Genomic DNA, 17,763 nt, shown 5'->3' with positions numbered 1-17,763 from the left:
AGTGACCTGCTTTAGCCCACTCATAAGATAGTCGGACTAATTGGTTTTCCATAGCTACATAGGCGTAACCTCGAGCATTTAATGTTTTTTCTTCGAAACATATGAACGGTCCATCTCTGCATAAAGTAACGAATTCGGTATTGGAATATGTCTGATTCGTCGAACATTTTCCTTCGTGTGACCATTTTCCGCATTTGTGACATCTTTCAAGGTGTCGAGCTCTTCTTTTCACTGTGAATTTTGATTTTCTTTTACCAAAATGTAACTTATTATTATTTTCGTTCCTGGATTCTTTTCTTACTTCGTCCAATTTACCTCCGATTAATGATACCAATTCACTTGGAAGGGTGTCATTATTACGTTTAGTGATCAAAGCGTGTAGCATTAGACCATGGTTTAATTTACAAGAAGTCTTCATCTCGTAAAACCTAAAAAAAATAAAAATTCAGAATGGGGGAAGAAGACTAGTTCTTTAGAGTCTGCTAGGGAAAGACCATTCGGATTCCATTCTCGAGAACTACACGAAAACAGAAAATCTAACTCTAACAGAAATACATATTACCCTAAAAAGATTCGAACCTCCCCACAGTTAGTTGAAATTGTGATTAACGTTATTTTCAATTGGATCATCAACAACTTGAATATCTTTAACTTTTACTTCAATCTATTTATTGATTTCCTCCGTAACTTTCACAAATTCAACTAACATCGCCTTTTATTTTGGTGATAAATTGGATATTAATCGGTTACATAACTTAAAGTTTCCCTTAATCTTAGCATCGTGAATCCGTTTATAAATTTTCTTTGTTGTACTGTTAAAAATGGGTTCATCTAATTTCTTATCATCAACGGGGTTCTTTGTGATCGGATCATCATTAAGTGTTTCTTCATCTTCCCCACACTTATGCGTTTTTATTGGTTTAACAGTTTTGGTTGGTGGAGATCTAAACTTTCGGTTCACAAAGGTGATCGATGTATCACCATCCCTAAGTGTCATTCTACCTTCTGTTACATCAATGAATGCCTCGGTGGTTGCTAAAAATGGGCGACCTAAAATTAGAGGAATATCAAGGTTTTCCTCCATATTAATCACTATGACGTTTGCAACAAAGGTCAAACTTCCCACGTCAACAAGTAAATTATTTGCTATTCCAACCGGGTGTTTAATGGTTAGGTCAAATGATTGAACACCTATTTTGGTTGGTTTTAATTTACCCATACCTAATCTTTTGTATAAGGAAAGAGGCATAATATTTGCACTTGCTCCTAAATCTGCGAGTCCATTATATACAGCACCATCATTAAGCAAGCAAGAAATGATAAATTCACCCGGGTCTCCTGCTTTAGTAAGTCGAGTTGGTTTGTAAACCTTTTTCGGGTGTTCTTTTCTTGGTTCTTTCACTTCTATTTGAACTTCTTGTTCACATTTTTCTTCGTTTCTTGAAATGGGAGGTTGGTATAAGAATTCTTCTTTATCACTCCAATTTGAATCCTCCCTATTTTCCAATTTTGATTTTTCATATGTTGTTGATAACATATTTATGTTTTCATTTTGAGGGTTTTCTTGGGTGGTGAAATTATGATTGACTTCTTTGTCAACTTCCATCGGACCATGTATGTAATGTTTAACTCTGTGCCCATTAACTTTAAATTCAATCCCATTTGAATTTATTAACTCTATTGTTCCGTATGGGAAAACTCTTTTGACTATAAATGGTCCAGACCATCTTGATTTCAATTTTTCAGGAAATAGCTTGAATCGCGAATTGAAAAGAAGAACTCTGTCTCCTTCTTTAAATTCTTTTGAACTTCTGATTCTTTTATCATGCCATTTCTTCTTTCTTTCCTTATAGATTAAGGAATTTTCATATGCTTCATGTCTTAATTCTTCTAATTCGTTTAATTGACTTAACCGTAGACGTCCGGCTTCATGTAAATCAAGATTACATGTCTTCAAAGCCCAAAATGCTTTGTGTTCAATTTCTACTGGAAGATGATATGATTTTCCGTAAACGAGTTTAAAAGGTGTAGTATCAATTGGAGTTTTGTAGGCTGTTCTAAAAGCCTAGAGTGCATCCTCCAATTTAATTTACCATTCCTTCGGATTTGATCCTACTGTTTTCTTTAGAATACGTTTTAAAGCTCGGTTGGTATTTTCAACTTCTCTACTTGTTTGTGGATGATATGCAGTGGAGATTTTATGAGTTACTCCATATCTTTTGAGAACTTTCTCAGGTAGATTATTACAGAAATGAGTACCCCGATCACTTATTAAAGCTTTCGGTGTTCCAAACCTTGCAAAAAGACGTTTTAAAAAGTTGACTACAACTCGTGCATCGTTAGTTGGGAGAGCTTGTGCTTCCGCCCATTTAGATACATAATCAATGGCAATGAGAATGTAGAGATTATTATGAGATTTTGAAAATGGACCCATAAAGTCAATACCCCAAATGTCAAATACTTCACATACTTGAAAGACATTTTGTGGCATTTCATCACGTTGACTTATTTTTCCGGCCCTTTGACAAGCATCACAGGATTTGCAAAGGAGGTGTGCATCTTTGAAAATTGTAGGCCAATAGAATCCAGTATCGTAAACTTTTCTTGCTGTGAGTTGAGGCCCATAATGCCCTCCTGTTGGTTCTGTGTGACAATGGTTTAAGATTTGACTAGCTTCATCTCCGAATACACATCGGCGTATTATTCCATCGGGACAACTTTTAAATAAATGTGGATCTTCCCAGAAATAGTGTTTTATATTACTAAAGAATTTCTTTCATTTTTGGTACGATAATCCTTTTTCAAGGAATCCACATACTAAGTAATTTGCATAGTCTGCAAACCATGGAATTTCATTATAATCTATCTGCAATAGATATTCATCAGGAAAGTTGTCTTGTATGGCCGATTCATTTAGAACTTCTAATTCAGGATTTTCAAGACGAGAAAGATGATCAGCGGCGAGATTTTCTGCTCCCTTTTTATCTCGGATTTCAATATCAAACTCTTGTAAGAGTAAGATCCAACGGATTAATCTTGGTTTGGCATCTTGTTTCGAAAATAGGTATCTAAGAGCAGAATGGTCGGTATAGACCACCGTTTTAGCTAGAACGAGATATGAACGAAATTTGTCAAAAGCAAAGACAATAGCAAGGAGTTCTTTTTCAGTAGTTGTGTAATTCGTTTGTGCTCCTTGTAACATCTTACTAGCATAATATATAGGTTGAAATCTTTTTTCAATCCTTTGTCCTAAAACGGTTCCCATTGCAAAATCACTTGCATCACACATAAGTTCGAATGGTAGATTCCAATTTGGAGTTATCATGATCGGCGCATTAGTGAGTTTTTCTTTAAGAATATTAAAATATTTGATACATTCATCTGAAAAGATGAATGGAGCATCCTTTTCTAGTAGTTTATTCATAAGAGTGACAATTTTAGAAAAATCTTTTATGAAACGTCGATAAAAACCGGCATGCCCTAGAAAACTCCTAACTCCTCTAACATTGGTGGGATGTGGAAGTTTAGCAATTACATCTACTTTAGCTCTATCCACTTCAATTCCTTCCTTTAAAATTTTATGACCACGAACGATGCCTTCTTTAACCATGAAATGGCATTTCTCCCAATTAAGTACTAGATTTGATTGTTCGCATCTAATAAGCATTCGTTCAAGATTAACTAGACATGATTCAAAAGTATCACCGAAGACTGAAAAGTCATCCATGAAAACTTCCATGCATTCTTCTATCATATCGTGAAAAATTGCCATCATGCACCTTTGAAAGGTTGCAGGGGTGTTGCAAAGTCCAAAATGGCATGCGTTTGTAAGCAAAAGTACCATAAGGGCATATGAACGTGGTTTTCTCTTGGTCCTCGGGTGCTATTGGAATTTGAAAATATCCAGAAAAACCATCAAGAAAACAATAGTAACTATTTCCTGCTAATCTTTCCAACATTTGATCAATGAAAGGTAAGGGAAAGTGATCTTTTCTGGTGGCGTCATTTAATTTTCTATAATCAATACAAACACGCCATCCTGTTACAGTCCTAGTAGGAATAAGCTCATTTTTTTTTCATTTGTGATGACAGTCATGCCACCCTTTTTAGGTACGCATTGAACTGGGCTTACCCATGGACTATCAGAGATTGGATAAATTAAATCTGCATCAAGCTGTTTAATATTTTCTTTCTTAACAACATCTTGCATATTAGAATTTCGTCTTCGTTGGCGTTGCACATACGTTTTATGACCTTCTTCCATAAGGATTTTATGTGTGCAACACGAAGGACTTATTCCTTTAATATCATGAATTTTCCATGCACTAGCTGGTTTATGAGCTTTTAGCACAGAAATGAGTTTAGATTTTTCATTTTCAGTAAGAGAAGACGATATTATTACAGGTAATTCAGACTTACCATGTAAATAAGCATATTCCAAATGATTTGGAAGTGGCTTTAACTCTAATGTCGGTGGTTCTTCTATCGATGATTTGTATCGATATCTGTCTTCTTCTTTTAGCATTTGAATTTCTTCTGTTGTTGGTTCATATCCATTAGCCATAAATGTAGCTAACATTTCAGTTTCATCAATTGGTTCAGTACCTTCTCCTAAAGAACATTCTCCTGTTCCTTGTAATTCTGGAAATTCTTCTAACAATTCTGCATGTGAATCTATAGTTTGAATATAATAACATGTATCATCTACAGATTGCGGTTGTTGCATGGCTCTATCAACTGAAAAAGGTAACACTCTCGTCCTCTATACTTAGGGTCTGTTTCATACCGAACACGTCTATTATTGCTTTAGCCGTCTTTAAGAATGGTCTTCCTAATATGAGAGGAACTCGAGAATCTTCTTCCATGTCCAGAATAACAAAATCTACTGGAAATACTAAATACTAACTTTAACTAGCATGTTTTCCATTATCCCTCTAGGATATATTACTGATCGATCGGCTAGTTGTATGCTTATTCGTGTTGGTTTCAATTCTACAACGTCTAGTTTAGCGTATAGTGAATACGGCATTAAATTTATACTAGCACCTAAATCTGCCAATGCTTCTATTGAACTAAGACTACCCAGAAAACATGGAATCGTGAAACTTCCCGGATAAGAGAGTTTTTCTGGTATCTTATTCAACAGCACTGCTGAACAATTAGCATTCATAGTAACGGCCAAGAGTTCTTCCATTTTCTTTCTATTTGTGATTAGATCTTTCAGAAATTTAGCATATCTAGGCATTCCTGAAATCACATCAATGAAAGAAGATTGACATTTATTTGTTTAAACATATCCAATAATTTGGATTGCTCGGCTTCAAGTCTCTCTTTTCTCATTTTACTCGGGTAAGGAAGTGGTGGTTGGTATGGTTTAACATAAGGTTTAGCCTTAACTTTGTTATCTTCATTAACCTTTTCAACTACCGGTTCTTTTTCCTTATCTTGATCAGATTGTTTTTCTTGTGGAGTAGGAATAGCTTCATCAAAAATTACAGGTATTTCAGGTGGTTTAAGTGTAATACCACTTCTTGTGATAATGGCTTTAGCTGTTTCATTCCGGGGATTAGCATTTGTATCACTTGGTAAACTTCCCGGTTTTCTTTCACCTATTAACCTTGCTAGGTTGCTCACTTCTTGTTCCAAATTTTGAATAGAAGCTTGTTGATTTCTAAATGCTTGAGCATTTTGTTCGTTGGTTTGTTTTTGAGATGTGAAAAACTGAGTTTGAGATTCAACTAGCTTTGACATCATGTCTTCTAAATTTGTCTTTTTATCATCGGTTTGTGGTGGTTTATTTTAAAAATTAGGTCTTTGCTGATTGTAAGTATTGTTGGATACTTGTTGATTGCTAGGATCTTGTTGGTTGTTGTATGGAACATTTCGGTTATAATTCTGATTTTGATTGTAGATTGGTCTTGGCAGTTGATAATTATTCTGATAATTATTTCCAGGCCTTTGGTTTATATATGAAACATTCTCTCTTTGTTCCATTGTTAGTTCAATACTGAGAAAATCTTTTGTCAAATGTGGTCCTCCACACTGCTCACAACTAATTCGTATTGAGTGAATATCTTTAGTCATCTTTTCCATTCGTCTCTCGACAGCATCTATCTTTGCATAAATGGAATCTAAGTCATGGCTAGAATCGGCTCTAGCTGCTTTAGATGATCTAACGATATCTTTTTCTTGGTGCCACTCATGTGAGTGGAAAGCAGTGTTATCAATAATTTTGTAAGCGTCAGTTGCTGTTTTCTTCATAATGGAACCACCAGCTGCTATATCGATGTCTTTCCTTGTAGTGATGTCGCATCCTTGGTAGAATATTTGTACTATTTGACAAGTGTCTAAACCATGTTGCGGACATCCTCTCAATAATTTTCCAAATCTTGTCCATGCTTCATATAGAGTTTCATTTGGCTTCTGTGTGAACGTAACAATCTCTCCTTGAAGTCTTATGGCTTTAGATGCCGGAAAGAATTGTTTAAGAAAATTTTCAACTAAAACATCCCATGTATCAATCGCTCCTTCAGGTAACGATTCTAACCAATCTTTGGCTTCTCCCTTTAAAGTCTAGGGAAATAACATGAGATATATCTGTTCATCCTCCACTTCTCGGATTTTAAATAGTGTACAGATCCTATTAAAGGTACGAAGATGTTCATTTGGATATTCCTTCGGTGCACCACTAAATTGGCATTGATTTGTCACCATGTGTAGGATTTGTCCTTTGATTTCATATTCTGGCGCATTAATGTCAGGTTGAGTAATTGCGTGACCTTGGCTAGTGCGTTTAGCTCCCATTCGGTCTTCCATACTTAGAGGTTCCAGATTCTCCATAATTGAATTTGTTGAATCTGAATCACTGGAGGATTCTGATTTAATGGTTGGTTCCTCGACAATTTCTGTATGAATGATTGGTGGTTCTGGAGGAAAGATTAATGGTTCAGGATCTATGAATTGTCCCTGAATATTCTCCGGATTCTCAATTGTGAGGTCAGGTTCAAAAAATGGATTATCGGAAATTTGAATTGGAGTACTTGGTCGACTGGATGACGATTCTAAAGAAAAATCAACGGCGACAATATTTGTTAGATGTCTTGATCGAGTTACAGGTGGTGAACGTACGAAAGGTGGTGAACGTTTTGCTCGGTGCATTCACTGAATATCCTATTAGTTATAAAAATAAAAATTATATAAGTTATCAAATTAATAGACTTTTCTGCTTTTGCCCAAGTTTCGAATAGCCAATTGATGCAGCAGGGAGCCAGAACCCTTTAAATCGGAAGCTCACAACTCAGCCACTAACAAATCCAACTATTACTACGAAGCAGAAAATTTGGATGTCTATCAATTTAACTACTTAAAATAATTTTTCGCCGAAATTTAAAGAAATTTTAGATAAGAAATAGAAAATAAACTAAGTCCTAAAAACTAGAGTGGCGAAAAATAAGAAAGAAAAAGGGCGCGTCGAAAAATGTCAAAAAATAAAAGGTCGAAAAATAATAAAAAGAACGTAGCGCGTCGAAACTTAAAAGTCTAAAAACTAAGAATTAAAAGTTGCGTCTAAATATATTAAAGCTTACAAGAAATACTATATCCAAAACAACAATAACTTAAAAATGTACTAAAATATAAAAACGGCGTCGCAAAATTCTAAAGCACCTAAATCTTAGTCTAAAGAAAAAGCACTTAAGGAATTTTACAGCTAAGCCTAAAAATCTAGAAATAAAAATAACTATGGCACAAACTATGACTTAAAACTAAATACGAACGAAAAATACAAATATTACGAATAAACGATTAAAAAGGTACGAAATTTTAAAAATAAAACTTAAAGTTGTAAAAATACAATTTTTATAAAAATATTATTTTTATATTAAGTATTTTATAAAAATAGTAGTTTTATATATTAATAAAACTAATTAAAACTTAAAATTAATTAAAACTAAACTTATACTAATTATATTAAATTAAAACCCTAATTTTAATTAATAATAATTAATTTTAACCCTAATTTCGTAATAAATGAAATCTTATGTTGCAGCTATCAGAAGGCTCCGCGAGTGCGGATGCCAACTGGCAAAAAGTACCGCGAGTTCGGATACCTCAGATTCAGATCAGATGCAGGTCAAAAAATTCGACAGGTTCTGTTTTTTTATACTTTTTATTTTATTTTCTGTTATATATATATATATATAAAATAAATAAAAACTAAAATAGAAATATAAATACTTAATAATTTTATAAATTTTAAACAAATTCTTAAAAATTATATAGATATTTTTTTTATATTTTTGTATTTTTAATATTTAAAGCGTATTTATACAAAAACGTAATTAAAACTTTAATAAAAAATATTTTTTTTATTAGCGTTGCGCTTTCGGCGTTTAACTTTCCCCGGCAGCGGCGCCAAAAATACTTGATGTTATGCGAGGGGTATATGAAATAGTATTAATTTTTACAAGGAAATACTATTAAATATGATACAATTTTACACAAGATATTTATTTATTTATAGAATGGATATACCTAAACCTTGCTACAACACTTATAGGCAGTGTACCTAATCGTACAGTAGTGTAGTTTTTAGTAAGTCCGGTTTGTTCCACAGGGATCTTTTAAACAAGCTTAACGCTATATTTTTAGCTTATAATTGTAAAAAAATAAAAATATCTATAAGTAGTGTTATTATTATAAAAGGGGGTTTTTACCGTTTAATGACCGGTTTTTCGATTTTTAAAACTTTAATCGCAGTTAAAACCTAATGTAAAATATTAAAAATAAATATAACTTAATTTAAAACGTAAAGTAAATAACGATAATAAAATAACGATTAATAAAAGTGCGATAATTAAAAGAGTACGAAAATTAAAAGTGCAATTAAATACAAAGACAATAAATAAAAGTGCGATAATTAAAAGTGCAATTAAATATGAAATAAAAGAATTATGCTTATTTAAACTTCCATAATCATGATGTTCGACGTGTTGATTTTTTGTTTATTCCCATGGGTTAATTGTCCTTTGTCCTGGATTATTTGATATGTCCATACAGATTTGTCCATAATAGTCCATCAGTCATAATCATAAAATGCGGAAGTCTTCGCCAAATTATTCTTATTCCCGAAGTCAAATATTCCAACTAATTGGGGATTTGAATTGTAACAAGGTCTTAATACTTTGTTTAATGAATACACCAGGTTATCGACTGCATGTAAACCAAGGTTTTACTACTTTGTTAACAATTACACCAATTACCCTTGAATGTAATCCACCCCTGTTTCAACAAGTCTATTAACTATTAATCCAGTTCTGTGTCCGGTAAAATGAACAATTATTGGTATTTATAGATATCCCGCCCACCGTGCCCAGTTAAGCGTATGTGGTTATAAATAAATACGTCAAATTATAAGTCTATATATTAAATTAACGAGGTATCGTTTAGTTAATATAAATCCCATTAATAGCCCATAGTCTAATTTCCACAAGTGTCATTCTTTTATCCAAACCCCAATTATGGTACAAAGCCCAATTACCCAATTTTAATATTTAGCCCAACATCACGATTATTTCGGCATTAAATAAGCATAATACTAACTTAGCTACGAGACATTAAATTAAAAATAACATTAACCATAACTTACAGTGATTAAAAATAGCGTAGCGTTACACGGACAGAATTTCGACTTACACCCTTACAACATTCGCTAACATACCCTTATTATTAGAATTTAAAATTAAAATATAATATATATATATATATATATATTTACGTATATGAATGAGAAGAGAAAAAGATGTTCGAATTCAGCAAAATGCGTTGCCTTTTATAGGCCCCATCTGGATACTGTGCACTCCGCGAGTGCGGTTTTTCTTGCCTTCTAAGCTCCGCGAGTGCGGAGCTGTGGATTCCAGCTCACTCTTTGGATCCTAGCTTTGCTGACGGTTTTTATTATATAAATATAATATATATATAATTTATATAATTAATTATATATTATATTATATTTATATACATAATTAATTTGAAACTTTCGGTCCGTTGCGTTGAGAGTTGATTCATGTCTTGGTTCCAGATTTTCGAACGCCTTTTCGTATAATTTAATATCTTGTACTTTGCGTTTTGCGTCTTGTACTCTTGTAATTTTGAGACGTTTCTCACCAATAATTTGAACCACTTTGATTGTACTTTGTACTTTTGAGTTTTTTGGTCGTTTGCGTCTTCAAATCGTCGAATCTGTCTTTTGTCTTCACCTTTTAATATTTAAACGAATATCACTTGTAAATAGGACAATTGCAACTAAAAGCTTGTCTTTCTTGAGAGATAATTCTATGAAATATATGTTCGTTTTTAGCATTATCAACAACCTTGCATTGTTTAATGTAGTCATATGTATTTTTACTACAAAATACAGTATTGTGAGTTTCATTTGCCTTTTTACCCTTTATATTTTTGGGCTGAGAATACATGCGCAATTTTTATAAATGTTTTACGAAATAGACACAAGTAATTGAAACTACATTATATGGGTGAATGATCGAAGCCGAATATGCCCCTTTTACTTGGTAACCTAAGAATTAGTAAACCAGTCTACTAATTGACGGGAATCCTAAAGATAGATCTATTGGGCCTAACGAACCCCATCCAAAGTACCGGATGCTTTAGTACTTCGATGTTGTTTTTATCATGTCCGAAGGATTTCCCGGAATGATAGGGGATATTCTTATATGCATCTTGTTAATGTCGGTTACCAGGTGTTCAATCCATATGAATGATTATTTTTGTCTCTATGCATGGGACGTATGTTTATGAGAAATGGAAATATGAAATCTTGTGGTCTATTAAAATTATGAAATGATTATTTATGATAAACTAATGAACTCATCATTTCTTTTGGTTGACACTTGAAAGCATGTTTATTCTCAGGTACGAAATAAATCTTCAGCTGTGCATTTGTTCATTTTAGAGATATTACTTGGAGTCATTCATGACATATTTCAAAAGATGTTGCATTCGAGTCGTTGAGTTCATCAAGATTATTATTATGTTAATCATAGTTTGATATATTAAGAAATGGTATGCATTCCTGTCAACTTTCGATGTAATGAAAGTTTGTCTTTTAAAAAAAGAATGCAATGTTTGTAAAATGTATCATATAGAGGTCAAGTACCTCGCGATATAACCAATTAATGTGAATCATTTGTAATCGATATGGACTTTGTCCGGATGGATTAGGACGGATCGCTTCAATTAAGGTGTCATTCGGCGTGATTAACCAAGATTAATGGTCTAACCAAAACTCCTTTGGGAATGAAGGAGGCAATTATCCTAAGCTTGTTTGAACAGGTTTTATAAATTATAGATGTCCGAAAGTGGTCAAACATTTTTCGATCCAAATTAGGACAGTGGGTTTCTGCGGTTGACCCACGGTCAGCCATAGAGTCGACCGTGCATCCATGATTTCACAAATTTGGGTGCATGTCTCCACGGTCTGACCTGCGGTCGACCGTGGTTCAGCCGTGTTCCATATTTCTTCATTTTAAGCTTTCTTTTATTTTTGGTCTTTTGCTAGATCAAGTGTGGATTAGTGAACATGCTGATTTATGTCAAGATGTCTACCATCACCTTTAGCTATGTTCATATGTCATCATCAAAACACTTATTGTTATGGGTTAAGATTAGTATTGTCATTAAGTATAATCCCATGTTAACTCACATTCTCCCCCAACATTCTCCCCCTCTTTGATGATGACAAACACATAAGTGATGGTGGACATTTATCTATAAATGCATGCAAGTGTTAACATCACTTATCCAACTTATACAAAGATACCATGCATAATATCTCACATGAGATATGTATGGGGAGTACATTAGGGTTGTTTTAGAGTCGATAATAAGGGTGTGAAGTGCTTCCCCCACAAGTGAATTTTGCTAAGAAATTTGTTATTAGCTTGTGGGTTTGTTGATTCTGACGATGAAGCACAGCCCGTTGGATTGGTGATCGAAGGGAGATGAACTGATTTTCTTCCATGCTTTCTTCAGACCCGATTGTGCTCCATGCCGTTGTGTTTTCATCCTCCATAACTTCATTGAATGGTCTAACCGAATCATAGTTGATTGGAGAGGTGGTTAGACCGTCGAAGTGTAGTGCTTGAACTTTCAAGTACCTGAAGAGCTTGGTGAGGTGAGCTCCATACAGAAGATGAAGAGAATCATCATGTACAAGTCCATTCATCCTTTTTTCCATGAAGAATTCCATATTGACAGGAATATGGTGCTTGAGACACCATAGGAGAGCGGCTTCACTGGCATGTAGTTGAGTAAAGAGACTTTCAGCTTTACAATACACATTCTTGCTTATAACTTGTAACCATAAGTCATATTGAGGAGCAAGATGGTGAGCATGAAGACCCTCATTTTGAATGGAAACATGGTTGATGGGAGATTGACAAAAGTTCCTTATGATGTCACATTTTGGTACAAATATGGGAAGACGATTAAGATTTGGGCTATGGTTGAAGAACGCATTATCTTTCCAAACTCTTGAATAGTCATGGTGCATTCCCTTTGAAACAAACGAAATTTGATTTCGTTTGTAGGTGTTAGTTCATAGTTGGCGTAAAACTCGTGAACTATGGTAGAGTGAATGGGACCATTGAGTCAAGAATGCATCCCATTGAATTGTTGTGATGTTTTCGAAGAGAAATTCAGGGAAGTGGTCAATTATGACTTGGCTACCTTAGGCAATTGTTCGTGAGCTAACTAAGAGCCTATTTTGGTTGACCAAATTCTTGACATCTTCAGGAGAGGGTACGGGAAGATTGTGTAAAGAATCAGAAACAGACGAGGTTAAGTCGATTAGCAAGTGATTATTTGGTGAGTGGTTTGAGTGACTCATTGCGATGAGTAGAGATGTGAAGAGCTTTGCATGTTGACACCTTCTTTTTAAAGAGAAGAGTCATTCATGCATTTTTTCTTTTTGAAGTAATTGAAGCTTTTAAGAAAATGAATCATAATTAAGAATGATAGTTTATGTATGATATGATTCAGCCTACTGAATGCACACAAATTTTTGTTAGAAAGATTTATTGTGCATTAAATTCTTCTTCAAAGAAAAGTATAAAAGGGTTGACAGATGATCTGCGGTCCAGCCTACGGTCGACCGTGGAGATGACCGCCCATCTTCTGATAATTTTTCAACTCACTTATTCAATCAACAATAATTTATCAAGACAAATCATTGAATGTTTAAAACAACGAATAGTCATTACATTAATAAGAATCATGATTTTACTATCCATGTTTTCGGCTTCCTTCTCCAACATGCCTTGAGTAGTTTACATAATCATTCCTTTGGCACAATATAGCTTTCAACACCTTCCTTATCAACTTCTTAATCTTGGATTGGTACCTTTCCCTCTTGAGTTGGTTCAAGTAGATTTTCTCCATTCTTGAATCAGGATCCAGATTGTAGAAAGGATCACTCGATTCTTCCAAGATCTCTTTTTCATCACTATCTGATATGTTTTCTAAGTTGACACGTGTATTTACTATATCCTCATATACTTGCTCGATTATGTCAGAATCATTATCCTCAACGTGTCCTTCTGACTCGTATCCCATTCTTGTGATTGTACCTATGCTAAGTGGCTGAAGGGACGGAGAATGATAATTAGGATGGGTGATCTTAAGATGATTAAATATCTTGTTAAGATGCATCCCATAAGGAAGTTCCTTAGAGGTGTCTTTAGGAAGGTCGCTCATTCTTGTTGCCATGAGACAGGCCATGTTGACCCGTACCCCTTTTTCTAGACACCAGAGAAGTGCAATTTGGGTGGCACGAATATTTGAGTGATTTCCCAATTTGCAGTAGATGTTGTAGTCGATCACTTTATTCCAAATATCATACTTTTGACGCAAGTGTTTCCCAAGAACCTCATTTTCAAGCAGCTCATTCTTGGCACTTTCCTCAAACACGTCTTCTTTATTGCTTGATCGACGTTTATAAAATATGGAAATAAGTTAGAGTGTGGCCTGTATAGAAGAAGCATTTTTCATCGGTAGGTACTTCCAGTATGTGTCCAAAATCTTCAAGAGAAAATGTATGTCAGTAGTCTCCGATTCTGAATGAGACAACTGTGATGACCCGGGAATTTCCGATCAAATTTAAACTTAATCCTTATATGTTTCCGACACAATAAGCAAAGTCTAGTAAATTGGATCACAAAATGTTTGAACTATTTTTTTCATGAATGTATTTGACCTTTGACTGTTTCCGACGATTCACGAACAATTGTGTGTAAATAGATATGAATATATATAATTATATAAGTGTATATATATTTTGAATTAATAAGGTATACTTTAATCAATTTGAATTTAAAATGTAAAATAATATTTAGTATAATTAAGTTACTATTAAAATAAATATATATATAAATGTATATATATGTATATATATATATATATATATATATATATATATATATATATATATATATATATATATATGAATTCTAATAAATATATATGAAGTATATAAATATTAAGTATTCAATAAATGTCATTATATAATATAATATTACATAAAGAAAAATATAGTATTATATTAAATTACAAGATTGATTAAAAATTGATATATTAACATTATTATCATTATTTTCATTATAGTTAATATTGTTAATACTTGTATTAACAATATTATTATCTTTAATATAAAATTTGTATATAAAATTTGATATGGTTAAGTTGTATTATTGTTATTATTATTATCATTTTTATTATTATTATTATTATTATTATTATTATTAATATTTATTATTATTATTAGGATTATTATTAATATACTTATTTATTTATTAATACAAATTATACGAATTCAAAAAGAATCGGATATATATAAAAACTGGAAGTTGTTTTCTTGTCACGATCATATTGTACTAAATCTTATTCATCTGTTTACAAATCATAAAAATCAAGGAAACCAACAAAAGCTGTTGAAGGTCTCATTCACCTTTTAATATTTTATTTCATTCGTACCTGGGGATCAAATCTGTGTCAACGAATTTTAACAACAAAACAAATAGTGAACGAATCATTTAGCTGTAAAATAAATCGATTAACCTTTATCTAATTCTCTATCAGCACTAGTCGAGCTAAATCAACACAATAAAAATCTAATTTTTTTGAAGGAAACAGAAGTTAAACCCTACTCTTGTTCTTTCTCCTTTCCATTCTCTATTTCTTCTTTTTGTTTCGAAAGATAACATCAAAGTACCATTGTTGCATCTGCTTTCTGCTTATTGCTCGATTCAACCACTCACTTCAACCCTCGTTAACATTGATCATCATCACCGAGAACCACCTTGATCCTTTTCTTTCGAAAACCACCTATCTATCTATTCTCTCTCGTTCTCTTCTTCTTGCACATGAACCCATATCAACACCACCATCTCTATCACGAAAACCACCACGAATTAACACCAAACAAATTGCATCTTCTATATTTTTTTTCTTTTTCGGATAACCCACAAACACCCATGCAAATACATCACTTATTTTTTTTTTGAAATCCAATATTACTCAAGTAGCAGACAAATTGATGTAGAGTGCCACTTGGCCATCACTTTCGCAGTGGAGCATGGAGTGGAGACTATTAGTACAAAGATTAGGTCGTTCAAATTATTAAAGTATGATGTAAGTAACCAACACCAAACAAGTCATCCACTAACTTTCATTTAAAAATCAAGGAAACCAACTTTATGTCCTTTAAGTTGTCGGCAGAAAGTGCTGTGAAAACATCTATATACCGAATCCTATCTTCTTTATTTGCTTTTGGATCGAATATGATTGATGAGCCTATTAATTATTTTTCTTTTTCGAACGGCTGTTGGGCCTATTAATGGGTTTACTGCTAGGCCGAGACCCAAATAGGCTGCAGCTAGTGAACGGATGGCATTAAGGAAGATGGTAGATGTAAGTGATAAAATGATGATGATGATTCCTCGGTGATGAAAGATTTCGGTATAGAAGATGATGATGATGTCGTGTGTCATTAATATGATGATAATGCTTATGATGATCTTATGTTAAGAATGATGATTCATGATTAAACGATGATGACGATGAACGGTTCCTGCTACAATTCGTTGTCTTCCAATTCGGTTTTCTATTATTATGATTATTGGTTTATTCTGGATGAAATAGTTTGTGAAGAAAAAGATATAGGATAACAGAAACTATACGGGATATATAAATTATAGTTAAGAATAAAACAGAAAGACAGAAGCAGTGCAGATGGTTATGGGTGTTTATAGTGAACGAGGGGTTGCGGGTTCAATCCTTGACAGAGGCATTTATTTTTTTATAGGCTTGCTTCTTCAAAGGTTGTGCTCTACAATTGTTAGCTTTATCATTATTATTATTAGTATTATAATTTTTTTATTGTTTTTATCATGAATTTAATTACAATTATAATTATTAGTGTTATTATTATTGTTATCACTAATATTATCAACGATCCTAGATTATCATTAAATAATATTGTTATCATTAGTAACAAGATTATTATTATTATTATTAGGCACTAAGTATTATTATCAAAAGTATTGTTTTAATTATCATTATTATTGATATTTGATATTATTATTATAACAAAGATTATTAATAGTATTATTATCATTCCTATTAAAATTAGCATTTTCAAAAGTATCATTTTTATTATCACTATTATCTTTATCAATATCATTATTATTATTATTATTATTATTATTATTATCATTATTATTATCACTATTATTGTTATTACTACAAATAAATATTATTTTACAAAATACATTACAAATATATTAATAATACATATTACTAGATTTTTATTACTAAAATAACATTTAGTAAAATATATTAATTAATATAAACATATATATTCTTATCACATATAAACCTTGAAATAAATTCTATTTTTATATATATTATGATAAATGATAAATATTATATTATTAACTACTCTAATAAGTAATTATTATAATAATAATCGTATTATATAAATAAATATTAACTACTCAAAGTATATAGGATAAATATAACTTGTTTAGTAATACGATATGTAAATTATTAATATATAAACTTGTTAATTGTTATTATATGTGTTAATATACATACTTGATATAGGTTCATGAATCCAAGGACAACCCTACACTTGTTCAATATCGTCATATGTATTTTTACTACAAAATACAATAGGTGATTTTCATTCGCCCTTTTTACTCTTTACATTTTTGGGCTGAGAATACATGCAAATGCTTTATTACTGTTTTACAATAATTATATGTGTGAGTTTCATTTGCTCCCTTTTTACTCATTACATTTTTGGGCTGAGAATACATGCAAATGCTTTATTTACTGTTTTATAATATTTATATGCGTGAGTTATAGTCCCACTTTTAAAATCTAATATTTTTGGGATGAGAATACATGCGCTATTTTTATAACTATTTTACGAAATAGACACAAGTAATCAAAACTACATTATATGGTTGAATGATCGAAATCGAATATGCCCCTTTTTATTAAGTCTGGTAATCTAAGAATTAGGGAACAGACACCCTAATTGACGCGAATCCTAAAGATAGATCTATCGGGCCCAACAAGCCCCATCCAAAGTACCGGATGCTTTAGTACTTCGAAATTTATATAATGTCTAAAGGAGGATCCCGGAATGATAGGGGATATTCTTATATGTATCTAGTTAATGTCGGT

The 17,763-nt window shown here is 32.5% G+C and overlaps 1 non-coding gene across 1 annotated transcript; it reads left to right on the top strand.

The window, feature by feature from the left end:
• Nucleotides 1-6,349: 6,349 nt before the first annotated feature.
• Nucleotides 6,350-6,456, top strand: LOC139886902 (small nucleolar RNA R71). Its single transcript, XR_011772762.1, has one exon. It is a non-coding gene; the product is annotated as a small nucleolar RNA R71 (small nucleolar RNA).
• Nucleotides 6,457-17,763: the final 11,307 nt, after the last annotated feature.

Source organism: Rutidosis leptorrhynchoides, chromosome 1, assembly GCF_046630445.1.
Source record: "Rutidosis leptorrhynchoides isolate AG116_Rl617_1_P2 chromosome 1, CSIRO_AGI_Rlap_v1, whole genome shotgun sequence".
Taxonomy (NCBI): Eukaryota; Viridiplantae; Streptophyta; class Magnoliopsida; order Asterales; family Asteraceae; genus Rutidosis; species Rutidosis leptorrhynchoides.
Note: the sequence above shows the minus strand (reverse complement) of the source record. Positions and strands in the feature narration are given on the sequence as shown.